Source organism: Nipponia nippon, unplaced genomic scaffold (genome assembly GCF_047370975.1).
Source record: "Nipponia nippon isolate SJK-2023a ecotype South Korea unplaced genomic scaffold, ASM4737097v1 scaffold_6, whole genome shotgun sequence".
NCBI lineage: Eukaryota > Metazoa > Chordata > Aves > Pelecaniformes > Threskiornithidae > Nipponia > Nipponia nippon.
The window spans coordinates 9,975,390-9,998,974 of NW_028262380.1; the positions used below are offsets into that span (position 1 = coordinate 9,975,390).

The following is a 23,585-nucleotide window of genomic DNA, read 5'->3' on the forward strand; positions in this document are numbered from 1 at the left end:
TCCCCGTCTCCCCCTCCCATTGGCTGGCCGCTATAGTAACAATTTAGAAGCCGAAGCTTAGCAACAGCACGTGGTGGCCCGGCCCCCGCGCTCGCTGACTGGCCGGCTCCTTGCATGTTAATGAGGTAGCGGCCGCCGATTGGTGCGCGGGGCTCCATGCAAATGAGGGCGGAGAAGGAGCCAATGGGGTGGGGGGGCGCGTGCCGTGCGGCGGGAGGCGGGGAGGCAGGAGGCGGGGAGCCAATGGGCGGCCGGAGGCGCGGCGTTGCTGCGAGGAAGAGGCAGGCAGAGGGGCGGGGCCGCCCGAGGCTCCGCCCCCGCCCTCGCACGGCGCGGCGGCCGCAGGAGCGCGGGCCCGCTGCGCTGGGGGGAAAAGGGAGGAAAAGGGGAAAAGGCGGGGGCGGGGGAGCGCGGGAGCCCGGCCGCCCCCGCACGCCGCCGCCCCAGGCCTGGGGACCGCCGACTTGCGTGAGGGAACCCGCTGCCGTCTGACGGCGCCCGCCCAGGGCGCTGCCGGGGCCTGGCGTGCCCCGCCGGCGCAGGCCGCTGCAGCCCCCCCCACGCCTCACCCTCACTACCGGCCCGGGTCGGACCTCCGCCCCCGCGGCCTCCCCACGCTGGGCACGGCCGCTCGCAGCGCCTCCCTCCCGGGGCTGCCCGCCCCCGCCGCGGCCCTCTGCCAGCGGCCCCGGCCCGCCGCGCTGAGGAAAGGCGAGGCCCGGCCCTGCGGGGCGGGCCGCGCATGCGCCGGGGGCGGGCGGGGGGACGCGGAGCCGCTTCCCCGGAAAAGAAACGGGCGGAGGGGCGGGGCTGGCGGGCGGTGCCGCCTCACGGCCGCGCCCGGGCGGATCGGCGGGCGTCGAGGGCGAAAAACCGACCTCGTCGCCGGGCGTCGGCGAACGGAGGGCCCGCGGGCATCGCCAGGCCGCTGGGTTGGGCCCCTGTGCGTCTTAAAGCAAGAAAGCGGCTCCTGGTGTGCCCGCTGTGGGATTTCTCGCCGCCACCAGTGCCGGAGGGGTTTCCTAAAGCTAGCTGGCACTTCAAGCAGGTTTCAGTTCTGTTTCTCCTTACCATCAGGGCCATAAGTTAGAAGAATGTTGGCATCTGACTACAACTGAAGGAAAAGCCGCCTGGTCTCGTAGTGGAAAGTATGGCAAGAAATGAATTGGAATGAAAAATGCGATACAAAGGGGATGCCAGAGATGCTGTAAAAATGCGGCTGGCACATGCATCCGTGACCCCTTACAGAGCACAGGCAAGAGACGAAAACGGCAGTACTGCAAAAACATGCACAAAGATTTAAAAGAATTAGTAAACTCTACACAATAGTCTAACCTGCTGAAAAAAAGAAACTGGAAAGCTCTCAGAAATGCAGTCAGAGTTACTGCCAGCTTTCCAACCCTTGCCAGCATATTCAGCTGCCTTTCGTCATTTGGATACACAGAAGCCATCTACCAGAATAGCCTGGCTCCTGGTGTGCAGGCTGAACAGGAAGGAGCTCAGCACCTTTCCTGTCCACACCATCCTATTTGCGCCGCGAACTTTGCGTCCTTATCTCAGATAGCTGCTGCACAGCTGTTCCCCAAAACTAGTTGGTTTTAACAGGAGCAAGTAGCATTAAGCTGTGCTGCGATCACACGTTCATACGTCTTCAGGCCAAAAGTGCTGAAGCCTGTAATCAGTCCTCCTGCAGAGTAGCACTTACGGACACAAGTGGTCCCATTGATTTTAATTGAACTATTTGAGTAAGAGTTATTCAGCATACAGGAGGGTTGCAGAATATCTGTCCTCTGTTTATTCCCTGGCAAAAGATGTCAGCTACAGTTTCCTTTTAAGAGGGTAATAGTGATTCAGATTAAAATAAGGATTATGCCTTAGTCTTTTTAAAGGATTGTGTTAAAACCGCATATACGTTACACCTGATCATTTATTAGGCTGTATCTTGTTGCCTCAGATATGCAAGCGTAATGTGGCTCTTGAACATTGCTGAAACACAGATCACATTCTACTGCCGTTTGGTCCAGGCATCAGGGACGAGACAAAATACAAGGCTGTGAAGAAAGCGGCATTGTGACTGTAATTTGAGAATTTTATATCTGCTTGGAAAAAGTCTGACTCTGAATGACAAGGCAGAAGAGAATTTGGTGCATAGATTGCAATGGTGAAAAAATTGCTGTAACATTTTCCACTTGCTGCTTGAACTGCTGAAATTCTGCTGCACGTGGGTGAGACAGTACTGTTTTCACTGTAAACCCATTGAAACGTATGGCAGTTTTGCTGTTGACTTAACTGGAAGTGGGTTTAGACACTTTGACATTGCTTTCTGTTACAAAATAGCATGAAACTATATATGCATAGGTCTGTGTTGTCCACACAGGAAAGAAAATTCTCTGCCCAGCCACGTGCGTAGGGCATGTAGCAGAGAAAATGCAAAGATGTACAGATAAGGCACCGTTGTTCTCTAGCCACAGCAATCTAGCAGTATCTCAGATTTTCAGAGCACCTATATTTCTTTGTATATGTGTCTAAATGTATCTCCCATCTGACTGCTGGGTCTCACTCCCCGGCAGCTTCAGCCCTCGCCCTCCCCTGCACCCCCTGGGACCCAAACCCAGCAACCTAACCTCTCCTGGGATAAACACCATCAGACTCAATGCGATTGCTCTTTCTGCTTTTAAATGTGGACATTTTGAAATGGACAGAAGTATTTTTAAGACTGTTGTTTTAAGGTGATCGAGCACAATTTCACGTTGATATTGGCACCTTCCAGGGCCCTGTGCTCCCACCCTTTGCTGGATGGAAAGGGTGCTTTGGGAAGAGAGGGGCCACTGAAGCCAGCTGGACTGCGTGGGTGCATGTGTGTCATGCAGTGCTGTTAAGGACTGCAAAATAGGGACCAGTGCAGTCACAAAAGCCAGCTGATTTCTGTTCATGGTGGCTCTCAGCCTCAGGAGGCATAAACTATATTAGTCTGCTTGAACTGTAAGCGTGCGTGTAACCACACGCACACACACACACACACCCCCCCCCCGCCCCACGCAGAGCCCCTGCTGATGAAATCCAGAGTAAACCCACATGCGTTTAAGAAGGACAGCGTACGGCTTGGCTCATATCAAACAAGCGCTGACGCACTTCTACCTGTAATTGCGTTGAAGGAGCTTTCCGTACAGTGTGCAACAACGTGTTAGAGTGCTGAGTAGTTTTACCAAGATTATTTCTCCTAGAGTGAATTCAACTGAGTCCTTCTCAGGAGGCACCATAGAAACTTTTAAAATACCTAGAATGAATCGTTCTGGATCTGTTTTTGTTTGTGCCAGTGAACCAGGACTAGCTTTGGTGGTGTCAGCGTGGGTGCAGAGGTGTAAAATGTGTGTGAAAGAAGATCAACTGAATTACTTTAAGAACTGAAGGACAGGCTCTAAGAGATACATGTGCTCAAAGGCTTTGCAGATTTGCGTCTCTAAATAGCTTTTTTCCATTTCTACGAGCAACCAGCAGGAACAGCTGAGTGCTGAAGAAACAGCTGGCCTTCAGCGATAAGGGGTAGCTGTCACTTCATGGTGAAGTTTGAAAAACTGTATATTTAGAAGCAGAAATGAGAGCCATCAGCAGCCACACCCCACAACCTGCACTGTTTGCGGTTTCTTTGCTGCCTGCACTTTGTCATTGGCGTGGTAGTATTTCAATTTTTAAACGTTACAATGCCTTTCTTTTCCAAAATCTGTCCTGTGGCCTGACATGGCATGCGAGATCAGTGATGAGGGCAGAGCTCTGAAGTTGAGGATTCATAATTCAAGCAACTTCAGCCACTATTCTCCACGTACGGCCTTAAAGAAATAATTAGGCCTTCCATGCTTTTCAGATTTGGCTCATTGCAGCTACTGCATGTTTCTCTCTTTTAAATTTTAAACTTTTAAAATTTTAAATTAAATCTTTTCAAATTCCTTACTGTGTCTTATCCCTAAGTTCAGAAATAACCTCCTTCACCATGCCTTGGAGTCCATCCCCCTGTTTCCTTGGGTGTTGTGAGGCTTAGGTAATTAGCAAAGAGTTAGTTGTCTTCCCACACTGGAGGGGATCTGCGATCAGAGCTGGCACTGACAAGTTTCAGCTCCCTGTCTCAGCATCTCAAATCCCATTTAACTTCTCATCTCACCTGTGATTCAGATCATTAACTCTCCGAGATGCAGAAACCAAAACACCTGAAAGTTGAACAGAAAGAAGTTTCAGAAGTAACAACTTTGTCAGTGCCCAAGCGCAATTTGAGACACTCTGATTATATCTACCCTGCCAAAAAAGCAGGGCCAAAGACCGTTCTCCATCCCTGATCTCAAGTAGCAGATGTCACTGCAGCCGCTTGGCCCTGCATCTCCTCTGGGCTGCCGCTGGTGCACATGTGGCTTTTAGTCATCACTTCATTTGATGTGTGGTTTGCTTGTAGGTTGGGTGGGTTTTTTAAGTTCAAAGTGCCTGAAGGTGTGTGGCAGCCCATCAGAGAGCTGCTTTCAGAGCTTAAAGCTGAGGTTACGTGACGTGAAGGTATGTGGGGTACTGGGGTTAATGAGCTGCTGCTAGAGTGTTGAGGGGCCATGGAGGCATCGTGCCTGTGCAGCCTCATCCAGTGTGCCTTCTGCACTGGCCCTCAACCTGTCGTACCCCTTGACCTGTACCCAGGTGTAGGTGTGGGGAATAGCTTGGTCCAAGGACCGCGACAACAAATAAACAGTATGGATACCATGGGGTCCTATGGACCTGAGTGACTCCCACGCATTTGGGTTGGTGGGCTCTCTATGTGATGCTCGCTAGCCCAGCTTGCTGCCTGCTCTTGACGAGTTGTTTGCTGCACTGTTTGAATCACTGGCTTTCCCAGAACAACTGAATTTCTCCTGGTCTTATTTGGGATTTAGCAAGGGTTTAAGAAATGCTATGGAAGAGACATGCTTGAAAGTCAAATCTGAAAAAAATAGTACTTCAAACTGAATGCCAGTCCCTTGTAATATTCATTTCTTGCTAATTGCTGTATTAGGAAAGACAACATTTTTATCTTGGCGTCCTTGAGAGTTTGGCTGCAGGGACCTCGAATGCCCCTCTCCGAGAGCCGTCCCCGACCAGCGAGACGTGCAGTACCCTGCCGCCAGGCCCTGCAGCCATTTCTGTGATCAGGCATGAAATTATTCTTAACTGATTGAAGTGAGGCATAGATTGAAAAGCTTGAGAGACACTGATTTACTCCATCATCCTGCTCCGCCTCAACTCTATTTCACCTCAGCCATGCGTGGCAATTTTGGATAGCATCATTCTAAAAATCTCCACTGATGCTGCCACGCTCAAAGCACTTTACAAAAGGCAGTGGTATCGCTGCTTTCATTTTAAAACACAAAAAAGAAATGAGACATAGGCGAAAAAACTGGCCAGTGTCACTCAGCAAAGGCAGAGGAAGAGCTGGGAGGATGCCTACGTGTCCCAGTCCCCACTCTGGCATGTTCAGCATTATGATACACTGCAGAGGAAGGATTTGTTATATGATTTAGGATCTGAATCTCAGATAAATTAAACATTTCTCCTTCATCCAATAAAATTTGCGGTCAGGCCTTCTTGTTCGGTTACTTTGGTATAAGCACATCATATAGCAGTAAAAGCATATTCTACCTTGCTGTGGTCATCTTCTAAGCTGCCTTGATGCTTAGCACCACCATCGCAGTCCAGGACAGGGAGAGAAACAGAGCAGGGTTGTGTACACGTGGTAGCAAACGGGGCTGGAACCAGTCTGCCTTTGGCAAACAGAATGTCCGCTTTAAGAGGACAGGGAGACAGCTGTGGGCTTTATGAATAAAATCAGTCAGTGGTAACACAGTCTCAATGGCATCTATCCTCTGAACATAAAAAAAAAAGCACATTTTCTTCATAAAGAAAAAACATTTTATTTCATAAAAAAAGAATATTTTCTTACCCAAGGTACCTGCTTCCTGTGTATCTGTGAATCATGTCTGCTGAGCTTATAGGAAGAAGCTCCAACAAATTTGTATTGCTCTTCGGTCTGAAAATCCATCCAGCTATGGAAGAATGAGTTCATGTGTCCTATGGAGACCAACAAAGTAGTCACCAGCCATTAGTTTACAGAATATTTATTACAGATGAGGAACCAAGGAAGAAAAAGTTATATTAAATTTATTAAATTAAATTTATATATTAAAATTATATATTATTAAATTGATTAAAGTATATATTATTATAAATAATAAATATATTATTAAATTAATTAAATTTATATATTAAATTTAGGCATGGAAGTTGCTCACCTGGGTGCTTGGACATCCAAAAATCTACCGAGTTGTAAGCTGGGTAAATCAGATTTTGAGATGAGAAGGAAATTAGAGGTGGACTCCTGATGTCTTTTCATACAGCCATTCTCCAGGAGCCAAGCTATGTGCATACATATCTGGGAGAACAGATTTTTGTCAAAGAATGGATATCTGTAACATATTTATAGGCCTGCAGTAAGTATGTAAGCAAATTGTTGAGTTCTATTCCCAGTAGGGAAAAATGAATGCCTAATGTGGCCGATGCAAATCTACTACCAGCCACAGGATTCTGTCACTTACTTGTATTAGCTGTGGTGGAGCCGAGTGAATCTGTGTCGGGAAGATCGTAGGTGCACCCCGTATTGTACGGTAATGGTAACACTCTGCACTTCTGTAGCGTGTCCAACTCACGCATTTTAGACTGCTTAGTCAAGATTTGCCGGTTCGGGCCCTGATATTAGTAGATATTAGTAGTAGATATTAGTAATTAGGTAAATAAAATGCTGTTCAGCTGAGGGAGGGAGGAATCAGTATTGATCCTGAACCTCATACAGCTAGTATAGTTGGGCCAGTATTAGCGTGGTAGAGATAAGAGAGCTCGTACATCATTACACACGTTTGAGAGAAGATCAAAACAGCCCAGGTGGTAAATAACCTGGACGATTGCCTGCAGGACCTAAAATTAGAGCTCAGCACAAAGACTTGGCAGGTGACTAGTCAGCAGATGCTGTCTTATCTCTCTATTTGCTTTGGAAGATTGGGTCTGACCCAAAACATGTTGAAATCAATTTGTATCTTCTCCTTTATTTCGATAGGCTATGCACCAGGCTCTAATCAGTTGTGGGCCTAATTAAATGATTTTTCTCATTGCAAGCTAATTACTCCTATGGAGAAATGAAGCTGAATGTTAAATGAGTGCTCTATATGAACTGTATCTGTAACGTATGGTTTAGAATAAAAAATTATGGGCTTGATTTCACACTGTCTTACGTAGTCTCTTCTTCCACATAAAGCAAGTACAATTTCCCACTCTCTTTTATTGGTATGAGTACGGAAGCCGAGTGAAGAGTCAGGCAGAATGAGCGTAACAAGCTCCCTTCCTTATGCAAAAAAAGAGCTAGTGCAAGCAGGAAATCATCAGCTTTCAGCATCCAAGAGAGGAAGAAGCAACACATTTAAATTGCAGCAAGGAGGCTGGATGTCAGCAAAACGTTCTGACAGCGAGGGCAGCGAGGCACTGGGCTGGGTTACCCGGGGAGCCTTTGGCACCTCCAGCACGAGAAGCCTGCGCGAGGTTTGGCTCCAGATTCTCCGCACAGGGGATGGAGCGCCCAGAGACCTCCTGGATCGCTCTTGCCGGTGCCTGCTTGGAGTTTTGCACCAATTTGGGGAAAAATGCAAGTGACAGGACAAAGACAAATTTGGTGCCATCACCTTGTGGTGACAGGCCATTTGCTATTCTTGAACAAACGGCAAAGCAGGTAACAGGAAAATGTGAAATCTGCAGTAATTAATTAGATAATGGGAAATCAATCACGCTAATGAGTATGTAAGTGTTGGCAGACTCTGTCGCTGTGTGGATGGAATTGATTTAGTGAATACTTTTTTCAGGGATCGTGGGTGGGAGGCTGCGTAGGTCTGGCCAACAGTGATCGTATGTGGTGCTTCCCCGTAATACTTCCCAGCTAAACCTTCAAGTTGAGTGTTGGTTTTGGTGCTTTGCTTGAGGCACTGAATTCCAGCAAAGGAAAGAGCTTTGCTCAACAACCCTAAAACACTTCTGTGACGGCGTGGAAGGGAAAAGGAACGGCCTCCAAAAGGCACAACTTGCTGAAAGCAACCTTGCATGCAAAAAAAATATCGCTTAGGCTGCGCTGTCTGTTTGGGGACCAGAATCTAAGATGCTGTAGCACATAGTGGCTCGGACCCAGCCTTGTGGGACCCACACAGCACTGTGTTTGCTAAATGTGCTGTCTGCAAAATGCAAAAATTACAAAGGGCAGTCTTCATCCTCAGGCAGATGTTTACCATGCAAGTGTCATGTGGGGTGCCACATCCTTTGTCTTGATGCACCAATTTTAACATTGGGAGAAAATTTGAGTAACGAGGTGCAAGTGAGGTGGAAGAAACTGGTGGCCGGGATGGAGAATTTAACTTACTTGGTTTATTTGTTTTCCTTCCAGCTTTCCACAGGTCTATTTTTTTGCCTTGTACTTGGCTCTGTGTCGCTGATCCCGTCTGTCCTGTTTTTGTTCGCCTTCCTTTGTTGCCGATGGTTTCACGCTGGTTCCATTCCTCTCCTTTCGTGTGACACAGATTCTCCGCCTGAGCCACGTCCAAGGTGTTGGGACTCCCTGCAGTTACGGCACAAAGACTCGATGCCGAGGACACGACTTCCCGCTTCGCTGACAGTGTCTGCATTGTATAAGTGAGCATATGTTTTACCAGCCCACAGAAAAGAAGTTTCAGGGCATTACTTCATGGATTCTCCTTTTTCTAACTCGTTAGGACACAGGGAGCTCTTCACTTCTTCTTCATTGTTGCTGGTCTCTTGCTGTCTACAGGAGACCAAGGTCCCACTAGTCTTGATGATCTACACACAGTGAGAGAGCTTTTTTTAATGTGAAGACCTTACAGTCAGCATGGAGAAAACAGACAAAGGTGAGAAAGTTGTTATGAATAAATCTTCCCCATGCAGAGGGAAGTAGAAACACAGAGAAATCCCCAGATCTATTTACTAGAGGTAATGAGATACCTGTAGTAACTTGGATACCTCGAGTCCAGTTCAGGGCTTTCACCACAAAATGGTCCTTCTCTTCACTGGGACCAGTGTAACACAGGGATGGATTTTCACTTTTGCCTCCCAACTTTTGCCTCCCATTCAGATGTGCTAAGGATGGTGGAAGGTGGACCTACATCAGATGGCAGGGCATTTCACCACTCACTCACCTGGGAAGGTCTAAGTCATGCCAAGTCAGTCTGGCACCTCTCTGTTTTTGAATGAAATGATGAGGGTTGTTTAAAAGTGTTATGTATATTGGCAGTTATCCCACAGGGTGAGAAGATTAGTAGAAGTATATTCCCATATATAAAAAGATAGCTGTAATATGCAGAGATGCACTGATGAGCCTTAAAGCTTTAACTTCTAATAAACATCTATCTGGAGTTTGAAGGCACCCCTGATTTACAGCTATAAGGGATTGTAATTAACATCCAAACTCCCGTGAACTCAGAAAGTCCCTGAAGGCAGGTAAACTCCGATTGCTGAGCAATAGTACTGCTCACTTCTGAAATGCTATCATAAACTACTCTATAAATATGAATGAACGAAGGCTGACACAACCCACACCAAAGGTGGCTTTTGCCGAGACTCAGGTAGCTGGGACCTGTGCCAAAGGAGGCTGGGGCAGGACCTTGCCACGGCCTTGTGCGAAGCAACGCGGATCTTGCACCCAAGGGGAAAGAGTCAGTGCTGGTGTACTTTGGCCCTACTGTGTGGGTCAACGGTGGGGGAATAGGTTGTGCCTGGTGGGGGACAAAACCCCGGGAGATGGCAGGTTCTTGGTCCATCCCGACTTATTCCACTGTGACTGGCTGAGGACCACACTATAAGTCTGTCTTGACATCAGGTAGAAAACCCCTATCTTATGACTCATTCCTCTGTTTACAGGCTTGCCTTTACTTCCCAAATTAGGATATATGCTTTACGCTAGACAGGCAGTATGATGGCCTAATGAAGAAGAGGTCAGAAGTAATACCTCAGCGTGACCTCTGCTTTCATTGTCTGTACCTTTGACATCTAATCAAACACATTACCCAAAATGCACACATCTGGGCTCTTTGTAGAGTATGTTTGTTTTATTTTTTTAAAGCTTTGCTTACCTGTGGAGTCTACTATTTATTGTATGATGCTTTTTGCCATTTAGGCACTATGCTTAATCAGATTTGTAAATTAATTCTCTCCTGGGGTTTCTCTTTGTGTGTTCAGAAAGCATAAAAAGTGTTCATGACACACTTCAAAACACACACTGGTTACATTAGTCATCCTCTCAGCGTAATAGTTTTATGGAGAACACTTTAAGTTTAAAAAAAAACCACATTTCCTTTAATCCAGTTTCTTTCCCCCACTTTTGATCCCTAGAATTACGTTACATGTTAGTAAACAGCTACGTGACATGCAAAGACTGTAATTGTGATTTTTTTTTTTAGCTAGAGGAAAAAAGCTACTGTTTACATCTTGAAATATCTGTTATTACTTTTTATGATATATTCAACTGAAAACATTTTCATGCAGGAACTTCACTGCCTTCTGGCAGCTGGAAAGCTGGTTGCAAAAATGAGCGCTGCTGAATCATGGCATGCCTTCCGCCTGCTCGCCGTTTCCCCAGCTCGGCAGTCCCAGCCCAGCGGCGGGGCCAGGACCAGATGGGAAGGGGCAGCTGGGGTGGGGAGCACCAACCTCTCCATCACTGCCTCCCGCATCTTCATGGACGGACCATCCCTCACGCCCGCCGTGCCCCTTCCTCGTCACAGCTGTTTGAAACGCCTTCTAGTCAACAAAACACTTCTGCAGCAAGCATTGCAGTGTAGGAAAGGATTTGAATGGTAGAAAATGTCGCTGGCGTTGGTGAGGAAGAGAGGGTGCTCGGCAAGCACTGCAGTGCCCATTGGCAAGAGAAGAGGACTGCTGTGGCCATTGAACCACAGTGACGACAAGCTGCAGCACATCACCTTGGGTGTGAGGGGTACAGAAGTCATAGACAAATGTGGCTGTGGTCTCCTCTTTACGCCAGTGGGACCCAGGGAAAATCTCTCTTCATGATCCTGCAAACTCACCCTTGTCGTGTCTAGGCAGCCTTATCTACTCCCCCCCGACCTTGCACACACACCCACACCCCAATCTCTCAGGCCCTATGTGTTTCACAGGAAACAAGTAGATAAACCACAGGTCTCAATTTCCTAATTATGCAAAAAAGTAGAAACTCCTAAACCTTCAGAAGCTCAAAAATGCTGAAGTTGTTGAAAAAAAAAAGCAAAGAAGACCTGAAACCAAATGGGGATTTCACACCGCGGATGTTGGGATCTCATAGACATTACAAAGACGCGTGGTGCTCTCACAGCACGCTTACTCTTATGTGTTTGCTACAAGAAGAGGAGGACAGCAGCGCACAGTAGAGAGAGCCCCGTCTTTGAGGAAGGACACAGTAGCAGGAAAATCTGTTGTCTGATGGAGCGATCTGTGATCCTGAAAAGAGAAAACATTGCGTTGAGTTGCTGCAGAGAGGAACTTGCTCAGCTCAGCAGGGAGGAACCTGGCTCTAGCACTGCTCTCCAGCGGGAGCCTGGGGATTTCTAGACGTGTTTTTGCCCAGACCACTTCTTCTCTCTCAGCCTCCCTCTTTCGCTGGATCTGTGCCTGCCTCAGAGCTGTGGGATAACCAAAACCCCCAGGACTTCACCCAGTCTGCACCAGTGCAGGCACATGCAACTGCAATAAATGCATGCGATGGAGCCCCAGCCAGAAGCTCGAGAGCAGCTATGCCCATGCTGTTGCTGTCCTGCTTCCAAGTGCCGCAGTCACTGCCCGTCCTGCTGCCTTCGCCGTGGCTGGCAGGGCACGTGTTCGTGTTTCTGGGACACCTGGAGGGGCTGAGCTCATCCCATCAGAGCAGCTGCCCGTTCCCCTTCTCCCTGGTTTCACATGTTCGCTCGCAGATCTTCTCCTTCTTGCCAGTTGGTTCACAGCACGTGATTTAACCCCTTCCAAATTTTCCTGCGCTGGGTAACAGTTTTGGGAAACGGGAAAGGCATCCAAAGAAATTCACCTGCAGGGTAGGGTGGGCTGGTGGCGAGCAGAGCCTGTTGGAGGGTCGCTCTCCCCACTGCCACTAGCAGACAATGCTGCAGCCCACGGTACCGGTACTTACGGAGCCTGTTTTTTCCCCCAGTTCCCATATCACAACAGCCTGTACATGTCTCTAGCTTCTCTCTTGCTCTTTCCTTGCTCAGACACCTGTATTTTTTTCCTTTCCCTTGGGGGACAGCGGAGTGATGTGGAGGAACGAGGATTCCCAGATTCTGGCAAGTTCTGGGAATGAGTGCCACAGTTTTCAGCCAGATGCTAAGAAACCCATGTCATTCACAGGCGCAACTCGCATTCATTTCCTTAGCAGCTCCTTTGTTCGCCACCACATCGTCAAGGTCACAGGGAGAGGGGAGGTTCATCAGGCACTGTTGGCCAGGCTTGCAGGCAGCTTTGAATTTTAGGACCAAATCACAAACTGTGGAGGACTGACTCTGGCAGCAAAACACAGGCAGGACTGTGCTGCTGCCTTCACATCAAACTGCTCATGTCCTGTAGGTTAATATTGTTTCCATTTCATATGTGGGAAAACTTTGCTAAAATACCAGTTTGAAAGGCAGGACCATCGTGAGGACTTGGCAGTGCTAGGTTAATGGTTGGACTTGATGATCTTAAAGGTCTTTTCCAACCTAAATGATTCGATTCGATTAAATTCGATTCTGTTCTGTTGTATTCCTCCTGAGAAGCGTCCTTGACCTGCGAACGCCCAGCGGGCTGGAGCAGCTGCAAGTCTGGCAGAGCCGTGCTGTCTGCAGGGCAGCTGCACCAGTTTGCCCGGGGTGAGGACCTGCCACCCGTGCCGTCCCAGCTCTGCCCCAGCCTCCCTCTCTGTTCCCACGCAGGGAGCAGAGCGTGCGAGTGGCGTCTCTGTGGCTTTCCAGTCCCTGCTTTATCCGAGAGGATGTTTGTTTCCTGCAAAGGAAAGCACAGTCGGATGTCACGCTAGAGGAAAATAAAACAGATCTATACAGGGCCAAACGGGTGTCTTTTACGAGTCTACGTAGAGATTTCGTCAGAGATAACGTGGCTCATCAAACCAAACTCTAATTTTGTCGATCGCTAGTGGGGACACAGGGACAGGAAAGTGCTCAGTTTGTTCACGACGTTGCATGTCACATGAGGCAGTCCCAGTGGGAGCGAGCGTTGGTGCCCCTGTATTGAAAATGGAGTGCGGACACTGACCGCACGGAGCTCTGGGGATGGAAAAATATGATATTAATGCTACGGATGCTACACAGCCCTAGTGATCTGCTATTGAATGGTGCCACATGGCATCACTGCGTGATGCTTGTCCGGAACATTTGTCGCTTCATTCCTCCAGAACACCACACACACTGAAGGGGTACAGGTTGTCCTGTATGACTGAGAGAATCCAAAATTCATGGTAGCATTAGGTGAAGCAGGAAGATGGGCTTTTTAGGTGGGAAGGGACCATACCATCCCCTCCTAATGGTGGCCTTGGGAGTGATTTGGAGAATGACACGCCAAAGCATCTCGACTCTACTGGACTCCCGAACCTTCCTGTTGCCACTTGCAATTGCTTTATCTGTATCTATTGCGGAATTGCTAATAGTGCCTGTTTCAGCCTGAGATTGTCCTGCTTCCTTTTGGTTTCCCCTTATTATATTACACATAGCAAACATTTTTGGCCACATACTTATTTTTTTTTTTTTTTAAATTGAGATATTTCTCATAATTAAAAGCTTTCTAAGTCTGGTTACTGTTTTCCCTTATTGGGAATGTTCATTCAGCAATTACCTTTGCCAAAGATGATGTAGTGCAAGCAGGTGTTACAGCCTTACTTTCAGCCGTATGGAAAATACATTTCATTTCTGACAGCAATCCTGCTGTTTCAGTAGAAGGCTACCCCATGCAGAGATAGGCTGGTTAGATCAAACTGTACTAATTGCAGAGTGATTTGGAAATCTGTTCCACTTGCAAACAGAATGAATCCAACACTTTGTAACATTGAATTAACAAAGGTCACATTTCATAAATATTACAGAGCAATTTTCATAGATAATGCAGCAGGCTAGTTAATGATTAGAGCAGCAAACTCCTGACGTAAAGCCATGATGAATACGCGACATATTTTTACAGCTTCCGTTATTATTGCCTCAGGAACGTTAACCAAAGGCAGCAGAAATTATTAGGGTCCAACATATCTTTAAAATCTAGCCCATCAAACTATATCTGCTCTTCCCAATGGCTTTTGGATTAGAAACTAGAAAATTTAAGAGATTTTAGAATATCAGTCAGATTCTCGATGGGGAAAATAAGCATGTTGGTTTCAATCCAGTTCTACTGGATTCCACAATGAAAAAAAAAGCCTCGATAACTGCTGAGAATTGGCAGAGCTCAGGCTAAGCAGGGATGCAATGCTCCCTCTTGCTCCAGCTGCTGGAGCTGCTGGATCAGGGCAGAAAATTTTAGTAAAGACCTAGTCCCAGTCCTGCTCCTAGGACTGACCCCAGAGACTGGCACCTTTCCTGAGACTGGGTCCAGCACCCTTTCTTAGATGGAAAGGTATTCGAGCTACCTGAGCAGTAATCTTGCTGAAGGGATTAGCTCTGCAGGGAGGCAGTAGTGTACATATTATATGTAAGAGAAGGCAGTGGAACGAATCCTGGGATTACTCAGAGGCGTAAAAACAGAAATCTTGGGCCCATGTACAAACAGAGGACTTAAAATCAGAGAATGTAATTTTGTAGGATTTAATTAAGCATATTTTATATCCAATAGCTGCACACACATAGACAATCCATATTTCTCAGTAGGGTTTTATCTACTGTGAGCCATTCGTGTCTGAATTTGACGGGCTAGAAAATCTGGGTATAAAACTGTGGGGCAACTGTCATCCAACTGTGCTTAAGGGTGGAGGGCTTGGGAATCAGCAAAATTCCAGCAGGCATTTTATATTTCCTTCATCCAGAAGAAACCCCCAGGGGATGGAAAGTGGCTAGTGTCACTCGGTAATGCATTATTGAGAGAAATGAAATATAAAGACATGAAATATAAAGACAGAACATGCAGCAATGTCCAGGCACCTGGATGAAGAGGTGGAACCCGTTGCGTCTCCATTTGGGAAAGCTGTTTGATGAGATGAAACATGAATTGTCCATGCAGTGACGCTGTTTGGACATTTCAGGTTTTAATTTTCAATTTTTAGATGCTCAGGCTTTGGGGCCATTCAGAACCTAAACCTAAAAATATAATTCCTTGAAAATCTAGTGCAATTCAAGGGAAAAAAAGCCAAACTAAAAACCCAACATTCATGCAAGTAGCAGCTCAGCTAAACATAAGACAAGCCAAATTGTGAAAAACAGCCCAAAGTAGCGTCAATGCCAGAGTCACAAGAAACCTAGAAGGCTTTTCCCACAGCCAGACATGGGGGGACCCCACCAGGCAGAGGTTCACAGGGTCGCTGCTCCCTGGAGGGCTCACCCTGCCCACAGCCAGCACTTTCTCCAGCCCTGCCTCCATTCCGGCTGGAATGGGCTGAAAAATAACTGGAAGTTTCTTGTCAGAGCAGATGCATGGCACAGCCAGTTCTTCCATTGACAAATGAGCAAAAGAAAACAAAATATCACACTGTCATTTAAAAATAGCTTCAGTAAAAATACCACGGGGAGTGCTTTCGCCGAGCAGAGATTGGCAACTGATAAGGGAGGGTTATCAGCGTACCTGGTGCTGGATAAAACCCGATCCCGCTGCAAGGCATTCTCACTCAATCAGGCAGATTGTGGGTTTGCGATGAATGCCTGAGAAACTCTAGAAGTTTTCTGATAACACAGGAGTTTGAAACCCCTCGCCTGCAATGCAACTTTAGAAACGCTCCATGTAGGCTGATGCTGCAAAATGGCATTCTTGGAGTTTGGTGAGACAGGGCAGTTAGGAGGCAGCAGAGCAGGGCGTAGATGTTATTTCCCTCCCATACCCATTCCCTCTTCATGCCAAATACAAGCTGGCTTGGTCCACTGCCAAAGTGAGGTGAGCAACCCTATGCAAGGGTGATCCCATCCTGTAAATTAGAAGTGAAAGCATTCGTAAAGGCTAGGCACCGTTGTAAAGTTCAGCCTAGGTTTGAAGACTTCCATAAGTGACGTCTGTGCCTCGTAGCCACGCTCTGAAGTGATGTATTTTGATCACAGACTTTACCATGTAATTTGGAGAAGTTGATCCATTAAGTGTTCTTGCAGGGTCATCAGTGTCATTTTTAAAACACGGCATATATGCAACAGTTTTCCAACAGCAGAGCTCAACTTGCCTCAAGATTTAGGGTCATTGCAACTTTTAACATTCCTTCTGGTCTTCAGCCTCTTGATTCCGCTTATACAATGAATTCAGGTGTTAAAATGAATGTATTTTTCTTGCTCTATTTATTATAATGTACTTAGAGCATCATTTAATTTGCAACTGTTATTTGGATCTATTTGCATTATTCCAATTATTTCACCCAAAGGGGGAATTAATCTTCACTAGCTGAAGAAAATAGAGCAATGAACCAAAACCCACCAATTTGTTTAAAGGACTCTTGCATGTATTTCGAGACAAAAGAAGAAATGGAGGGAAAGAGAGCAAGAACAAGTTGCGAACTCTTCTGGAATGGTGTAATTTGTTAGTGCACTGCAGTCCTCTCAAGACCTACCTTGACCCATCACTCATCTAAAACTTCATAGCTGGAGACACTGCTGAAATCCAGAGGCTTGAAGCACTGTCAGTACTGAAGAAAAAACAAGTACATTAGAAGTAAAGCAACTGGACATGTAGCTTTGCTAGGTCAAGTGTCATTCTCATGACCCTAAGATTAAAGATCTTTCCTGTTTTTATGTAGTATATCCTGACTGTTTTTTACACGTGACTGCATTAGCAAAGCACATCACAATGAAAATACGTGCAAAAAACATAAAAAGAGACAATTCAGGTAACACAGTGATATACCCCAAAGGAGGGAAACCCCAAGCTGGGGCTGCCCTCACAGCCAGCACCTACCCACAACACAATGTGTCCTCTGATGGTTGGATCACATCACGTGCAGTGTGCTTGGGAGGGCAGAGTCTCTGCATTCAGGACAGGGGGTCTGCTGGCTTGCCAAAGCTTCACAAAGTGGCTACTTCACTGGGCAACACCCCAACAGCACGGCAGTGCCCGGGGTCAGCGCAGCGGTCCCCTGCTCCTGGGGTCCAGCTGCGCACAGTCATGTCATGCAGCAAGTAGCCCTGGTTTGGGTCTCCTTTGCAGGGGTGCACATCTACATGGGGTCATCTTGCACCTCTCCTCCCCCCCCCCCCCCCGCCCCCACCTCGCCCCACCCCCAGAACCTTACCCATGCAGATTTCCCACCACTCCTGCTCTTCTAGGCTTTCTTCAAAATGCTTCCTCGGGTGATTCTCAAATCTCCCAAGGGAGCTGCATTTCAGAGATTTCCCTTCCTGCGCAATGTCCATTCCCTGGTGGGATCCACATGGGTCATTTCTGCGGGCAGTGACAGATCCATCACACCACTGGGTTTCCTGCTGTCCCTCCTTGAGGCCAATTCAGTAACAGGGGGTTATTTGGGGCTGGTTCTTTACCAAAGCAATGAATTACTGTTCTTCAAACTGAGGGGACAGCAAGTGACACCTAAGACCTTTCCCTCCCAGATCTGTTGCTGCTTCCAGGCACCACCTGGAAGGGAAACCATCTGCCCCCAGCTCACCCAGTAAACCATGAAGAGCAAAGGTGGGAAATTAAAACTCCCACAGCACGGCCCATTGCCACATCTATTCAGGCTGGACCATTTCGCTGCTGAGATCCCCTGCAGGAAGGATACTACTTTCTGCATGTTGTCAAAATGCCTTTTAGCAATAGCAGGATACTCTCTGCTCCGAGTGGAGGAGGATACATACCAAGCCTTAAGCTGTTCCAGGCTTCACAGAACAGCAGACAGCAAAATACATGTGGCTGCACTGGGACATGTTGTTTTCAAATCCCTGTGTGATAGCACCAAGTGGCATAAATCAAAATTACCTGTCACAAATCGTATCCCTCCACGGCCATTTCTCCATCCAGGCTCTCTGAGGAGCAGCTCAGACTCTATGAGCCAGTGTTTGCAACTAGAAAGAAGGCACAGAAGTAGCAGCGCATGAGATGGAATGGGAAGATGGTAAGAAGGCATCGATGCTTGACAAAAATGTTGAAATACATCCCATTAGAAAGTTGTGCCGAGGTTGTGTTACGGCAGGAACATGAGGGACTTTCCTGCTTCCTGAGAGCCCAGAACTGGCTCTGAGAGCTGCTTTCTTTAGCATGCCTTTCAGAGTCAACATTTTGGCTTTTCTGTATGAAGAAGTGGAAGACCCTGCCCTGGTGTGCACCTTCTTGGTGCACCTTTAGGGTCTAGAGCACAAGTCTTGTGAGGAGTGGCTGAGGGAGCTGGGGTTGTTTAGCCTGGAGAAGAGGAGGCTGAGGGGAGACCTTATTGCTCTCTACAACTACTTGAAAGGAGGTTGTAGCGAGGTGGGGGTCGGTCTCTTCTCCCTAGTAACAAACGGTAGGACGAAAGGAAACGGCCTCAAGCTGCGCCAGGGCAGGTTTAGGTTGGATATTAGGAAAAACTTCTTCACCGAAAGGGCAGTCAGGCACTGGCACAGGCTGCCCAGGGAAGTGGTTGAGTCCCCATCCCTGGAGGTATTTAAAAGATGGGTAGATGTGGTGCTCAAGGACATGGTTTAGTGATGGACTTGGCAGTGGTAGGTTAACGGTTGGACTCGATGATTTTAAGGGTCTTTTCCAACCTTAATGATTCTATGATTCTGCAGACCCATGGCATCCTCTGGGTCTTAGTCTTCCTCTAAAACAGTCTGCAAAACTTACAGCAGCTTTCAGTTAAAGCTCAGCCCATCCCTAGGGAACCCATGGAGTGAGACCAGCAGCACATCCTCCTGAAGCCGGCAACATCCGTGCTGCTAAATACTTCAGGTTCCTCTCGGACACCAATCCAGACTCTAAAGATGTACTGGAGACCTGACATGGAGGTTACTCAGCGTAAGACATTTTCCCCAGAGAACTCTTCTGACTAGCAACAAGTCAAGTCAAAACCTCAGTCCAGACCTGACCTCTGAATCCAAGCCATATCCTGACCAGCCTCAGCAGCCTAAATGTGGGGAGTCACGACCTGGGGGCTCTGCCTGCTTTGGAGACTTGCCTTTCGCTCGATATCCCAGGCATTGAGCTATTGCCACATGTGATATTTAAATGTCTCTTTACTAATTCATCTCCATAGCTCAGGCTTCTGTTGTGATGCCATCTTTCTCTCTGGAAGTCTCTGCCTGCCCTTTGCAAGACGCGTCTCATCAGGGTTGTCTTAAAACATAGGTAGGTGTTGGTTTCTTTTCACCCTCCAGTTTGGATGAAAATATGCCCGTTCTCTTTCGGTACACGAGCAGGGTAGCAGTGAAAAGCAGCATGGCTTGGACTTTTCACTGCTGAACGGCTTCTAGGCACTGTGCTATGATAACTAAACAACCCTGCCTACATCCTATGGATTTCCCATATATGAGGTCAAGATATTAAGAGCAGACTTCAGAGAGTTCAGCACCAACATGTCCTACTGAGAACAAGAAGGGCTGCTGAAAAATCAGGCCAAAAGTGATCTGTCCATGAACACAAGGTTCTGCGCTGGCTGGGATCAAAGTGTCGGAGGCTCGTAGCTGCTACCCCATCCTGCTGCTCTAGCATTTGGGGGTCAGAGGCTGAGATCAGCCTTATTTTTGGAAGGAAGAAGACCTGTTCTTAGCTGGACTCAAGCATACAGCAATCAGGACAATAACTTCATCAATTTATTTTGTTCTCCCTGCCTCACTCCTCATTGACTTGTTCCCACACTTTTTGGCAGCCTCTAGCACCGTTTTCGTTTTCCCTCTCAGACTGATATGCTGCTTCTGTATAGAGATAAGCTCACGTAACAGAGGCTTAGGCAAAAAGAAAACCAAACATCCAAGGTCTATATTTTAAGAATTATTGAAATATATTCTGGTATCACTTATTTCTTAGGACAAGAAATCGTTTGTATATGTCAAAACCAAAAGAAAACCCTGAAGTGCTGAGTTTCCCCTTTCTATGCTCCTAGTTATTAAAAAGAAGGTACAATTTGCCATCTGCTTCTGACGGCACCTACACCCAGGCGTTCTTTCCACCTGCCCCAGAGTTTGTCCCAGAGTGCTGCTGGGCTTTGCTCATTACTGCTAATGTCATTCTGCAGGGTTATGGGAAGATGCAGCAACACAAAGTTTTTCAAATCCAAGTTTCAGAAAGAAAGAAGAGACACGTATCTCTCCCGTCTGTTGGGGAAAAGAATGAAAAATAAATTGTTCTGGTGACATGCAGTTGCTGGCTATTAATTCCTTGGAGGATTTTGTATTGCTTCCAAGGCAAATATAAGATTAGCTGTTGGAGTAATGGAGTAGTATCGGATAGAGATCTAGGGGTTCTTGTAACACAGATGTTATTTATTTAGCCAATGCAGAGCAAATCTACTTACAGATGTAATTTTGTGTTTGTATGTTCACTGTGACATCTATCTGCCCCCGCTGTAACCTGAGCAGGCGGGGATCCTGCCTTCGTGGGCCAAGCCCCCAGCTCCCAGGCAGGGATGGGTACCCCATGTACCCACCCCTGCTCGAGCAGGTGCCCCGTGAGGGCGTCAGCCCTTTTGGTGCAGCCACTTGTCGACACGCAGAGGTGAGCAGGGCAAAAAGCAACCTGGCTGCAAGAAGGCAAGTGGAAAGCAGGTCCCAGTCGCCTGAAACCTTCCTGGTGATTCACCCAGCTGCAGGGGCTGCCCATCCCAGCTGCACCAGTTGATACTGGTGCTTGGAAGAAGTGCCGCTGCTATAAGAATGCCACTATTTTGTAAAAGCATTTTCAGGACTTCCCAGTGCCAGATATCCAGACGTGCTAATGCAAAATGCATTAGCCCAAGCAGCAGGAGCTCCGGGGCTGCTGGCGCCATTGAGTTCCACTCATTTCATCTTTATTATAAATACTGCATTGTTGTCTCATTCTTTTCTCTCATCCTCTCTTTAGAAAAGAATTATAAGGCTCTAGTTGACTGGTCCCTTTGACTTAGTACAGTTGTTAAACCACAGGCAGTAAATACCTCTTCTTTCAATTGTTTAAGGCGGGTGTATTTATTTCATTGGAACAACTGAATGATATCTGTAAGAGCTAAAGAATCCCCCCTTTCACTGCAAATCCACTTGTCTACCTCCAAGCTCAAAGCAAAATAAACTCCTCCTAAACCTGCCGTGTGAAATCAGTCCACTGTCAGGCTCGCTCCCACTCTCGGCTTAGTTTTTAGTGGTTCAAGAAGTATTCCAGCCTCAGAAGACTCACCGCCTACTTGTAAATAGTGATCTTTCACCAGGCAGATCTCAGCTGACATATGTTAATTGTTATGCAAACTATCCAGAAGATGAGCTCTTCTCCCAGGACTGAGGGGCAGCCACCTCCCAGATGACACAAGGCAGCTGTTTAAACAGTGCTGCCAGAGCCGGGGGAGAGACGAGTGGTGCGAGCGGAGCTGGAGCCGTGCCATGCCACCATGGTTAACACCCCTGCTTTTGTGGAGAAAACCTTCACAACACAACTCGAGAACTTTAACCGACCCCACGCCATCAGGCAATTGATGCTATGTTTCAGTGGAAACCAGATATAAGAATTGTTTCTTTGGGCTCATGCAGTGGGATGCTCCCCCCTGCAACTGGGGAAAATGAATTCTGGTCATTGGGGCAGGATCGGGGTGGGAGAGCGACGCTCTGGCAGCCCAGAGGGATTGCCAGGGACCAGGCATGCTGAAAATGCCATGCGAGCCTTGTTCTTACCTGGAGGCAGGTCAGTGCCCAGGGCAGGCAGTGCTGTTGGGCCGTGGCTCCCGCCAAAGTCCCCCGGGGAGCTGGGAACCATCTCTCCTTGCTTGGGAAAGGCAGCATTCCTGCTCAATGGCTGCTGCTCATAATTCCAATGTAGGCAACAGCTGAAGGGAAACTTGAATATGCTATCAGCTCACTTTTCCTTCCAGTCCTGTTAGTTGCTGCTCCTTCCCTCCTCAGCTGCTCTGGGCTGCTCTGGCCAGTGCAGGGTCTTTGGGACCGCTACGGAGCATGGGAGTCACTCCAGAAAGACAGACGGACTCACCACGGCTGCTCGTACAAACCATCCTGATGGGGCTGGTGGGAATTCATATGAGTAGCAAGTCTTGCTCTTTGCCTGCACTTGTCCAGCCCTCGGCGAGCACAGCCTTGGCGAGAAGGAGGTGGCTTAGCGGTTCAGAACAGCTCCAGGAGAGCAAGCTCCCACTTTCTGCTCTTACGATGAGGCTGGCTGCAGAGAAAATTTACATTTCAAGCCCTGTATGAGACGTGCATAGAGCCCACTAGTGGGTGTTGCCAAATTCTATCTGTATCAGCCACATCATTGCTCTTCTGGGGTAAAAAACACTTTTCTGGCCAGCAGATAACACAGAAAAATGTGTCTTTCCTGGAGGTTACTTAGGATAATTTAAAGGGGTTGCTGTGCTTCCTGACGAGCATGTGGAGAACTGTCTACTGCTGTGTCTGGCTGTGCTGAATTCTGAGCACTGTGTTTAACCAGGGCTTCATGCCACCTCGTGATCCTTGTAACTGGTTTTGGAGGGGGGTTTGGTTTGGTTTGTTTTTTTTTTTTTCATTTTTAAGATAGCTTTGTGTTACTGCAGCAGGGAACTTGAGGGTTGGTTTTTTTAAAATAAAATGCTTTATCGCACCTGTACCTGCATAGTGTTCAGCTGTATAGGACTTCATGAGTTTGACCCAGTGCATTTTGAGATGAAAATACATAGAAAGGGAGAATGGAGGAAGGACTACAATTTGAAGATTCAGGCAACGAGGAAAAGTTTTCACTGATTCTAAGGCTTAGTATTGCTTATTTTCTTTAAATTTAATAGCAACGTTTTCATTGGTTTCAGTGGCAGCAGGGCTGCAGTCTACTTAAAAGGGAAAAAAATGGCATTTGACCCAACAAATCTGTTCCAACCTCGCATCTCCTTCCCTGCTTTTGTATCACTTCCCAGTATCTGGCTGAGCAAAACAGCCATGTGCTATCTCCATGCTCCACTTTCCCCTTCAACAGCTCTCTCTGGCAACTTATTTTACACAATATGGTAAAACTCCTTCCACAAAGGGCCATGAAGGCATGGATTCAGTTGCCAGGGAAGGCCACCGATGCCTGTCAGCAAGGGCACTTGGCTTGGCTCACAGTGTCTATGGTTGTTTTCATCTGAGACTGAGCTGATAAGGGGATTTCCTTTCAAGTGGAAAAGCATAAACTATATTTATATGCAGATAATTTCCTATTTGTTGGGTTTAGCATAACAGGCTGAATTTCTGGCCTGTCTCTCCAGC

General features: G+C 47.3%; 1 long non-coding RNA gene across 12 annotated transcripts; it reads right to left on the minus strand.

Annotated features, from left to right (window-relative positions):
- Positions 1-903: 903 nt before the first annotated feature.
- Positions 904-22,554, minus strand: LOC148051350 (uncharacterized). 12 transcript variants are annotated; one of them, XR_015699805.1, is made up of 11 exons: positions 22,029-22,554; positions 17,492-18,260; positions 16,814-16,888; positions 11,432-16,186; positions 8,462-8,895; positions 6,603-6,753; positions 6,300-6,439; positions 5,951-6,078; positions 5,650-5,821; positions 4,157-4,202; positions 904-2,051 (listed from the first exon to the last, which is right to left on the minus strand). It is a non-coding gene; the product is annotated as an uncharacterized LOC148051350 (long non-coding RNA). The 12 variants fall into 12 exon arrangements; XR_015699802.1 differs by having other exon boundaries at positions 908-2,051; positions 8,462-16,186; positions 17,492-17,640; positions 18,054-18,260; XR_015699804.1 differs by having other exon boundaries at positions 908-2,051; positions 8,462-15,368; positions 15,850-16,186.
- Positions 22,555-23,585: the final 1,031 nt, after the last annotated feature.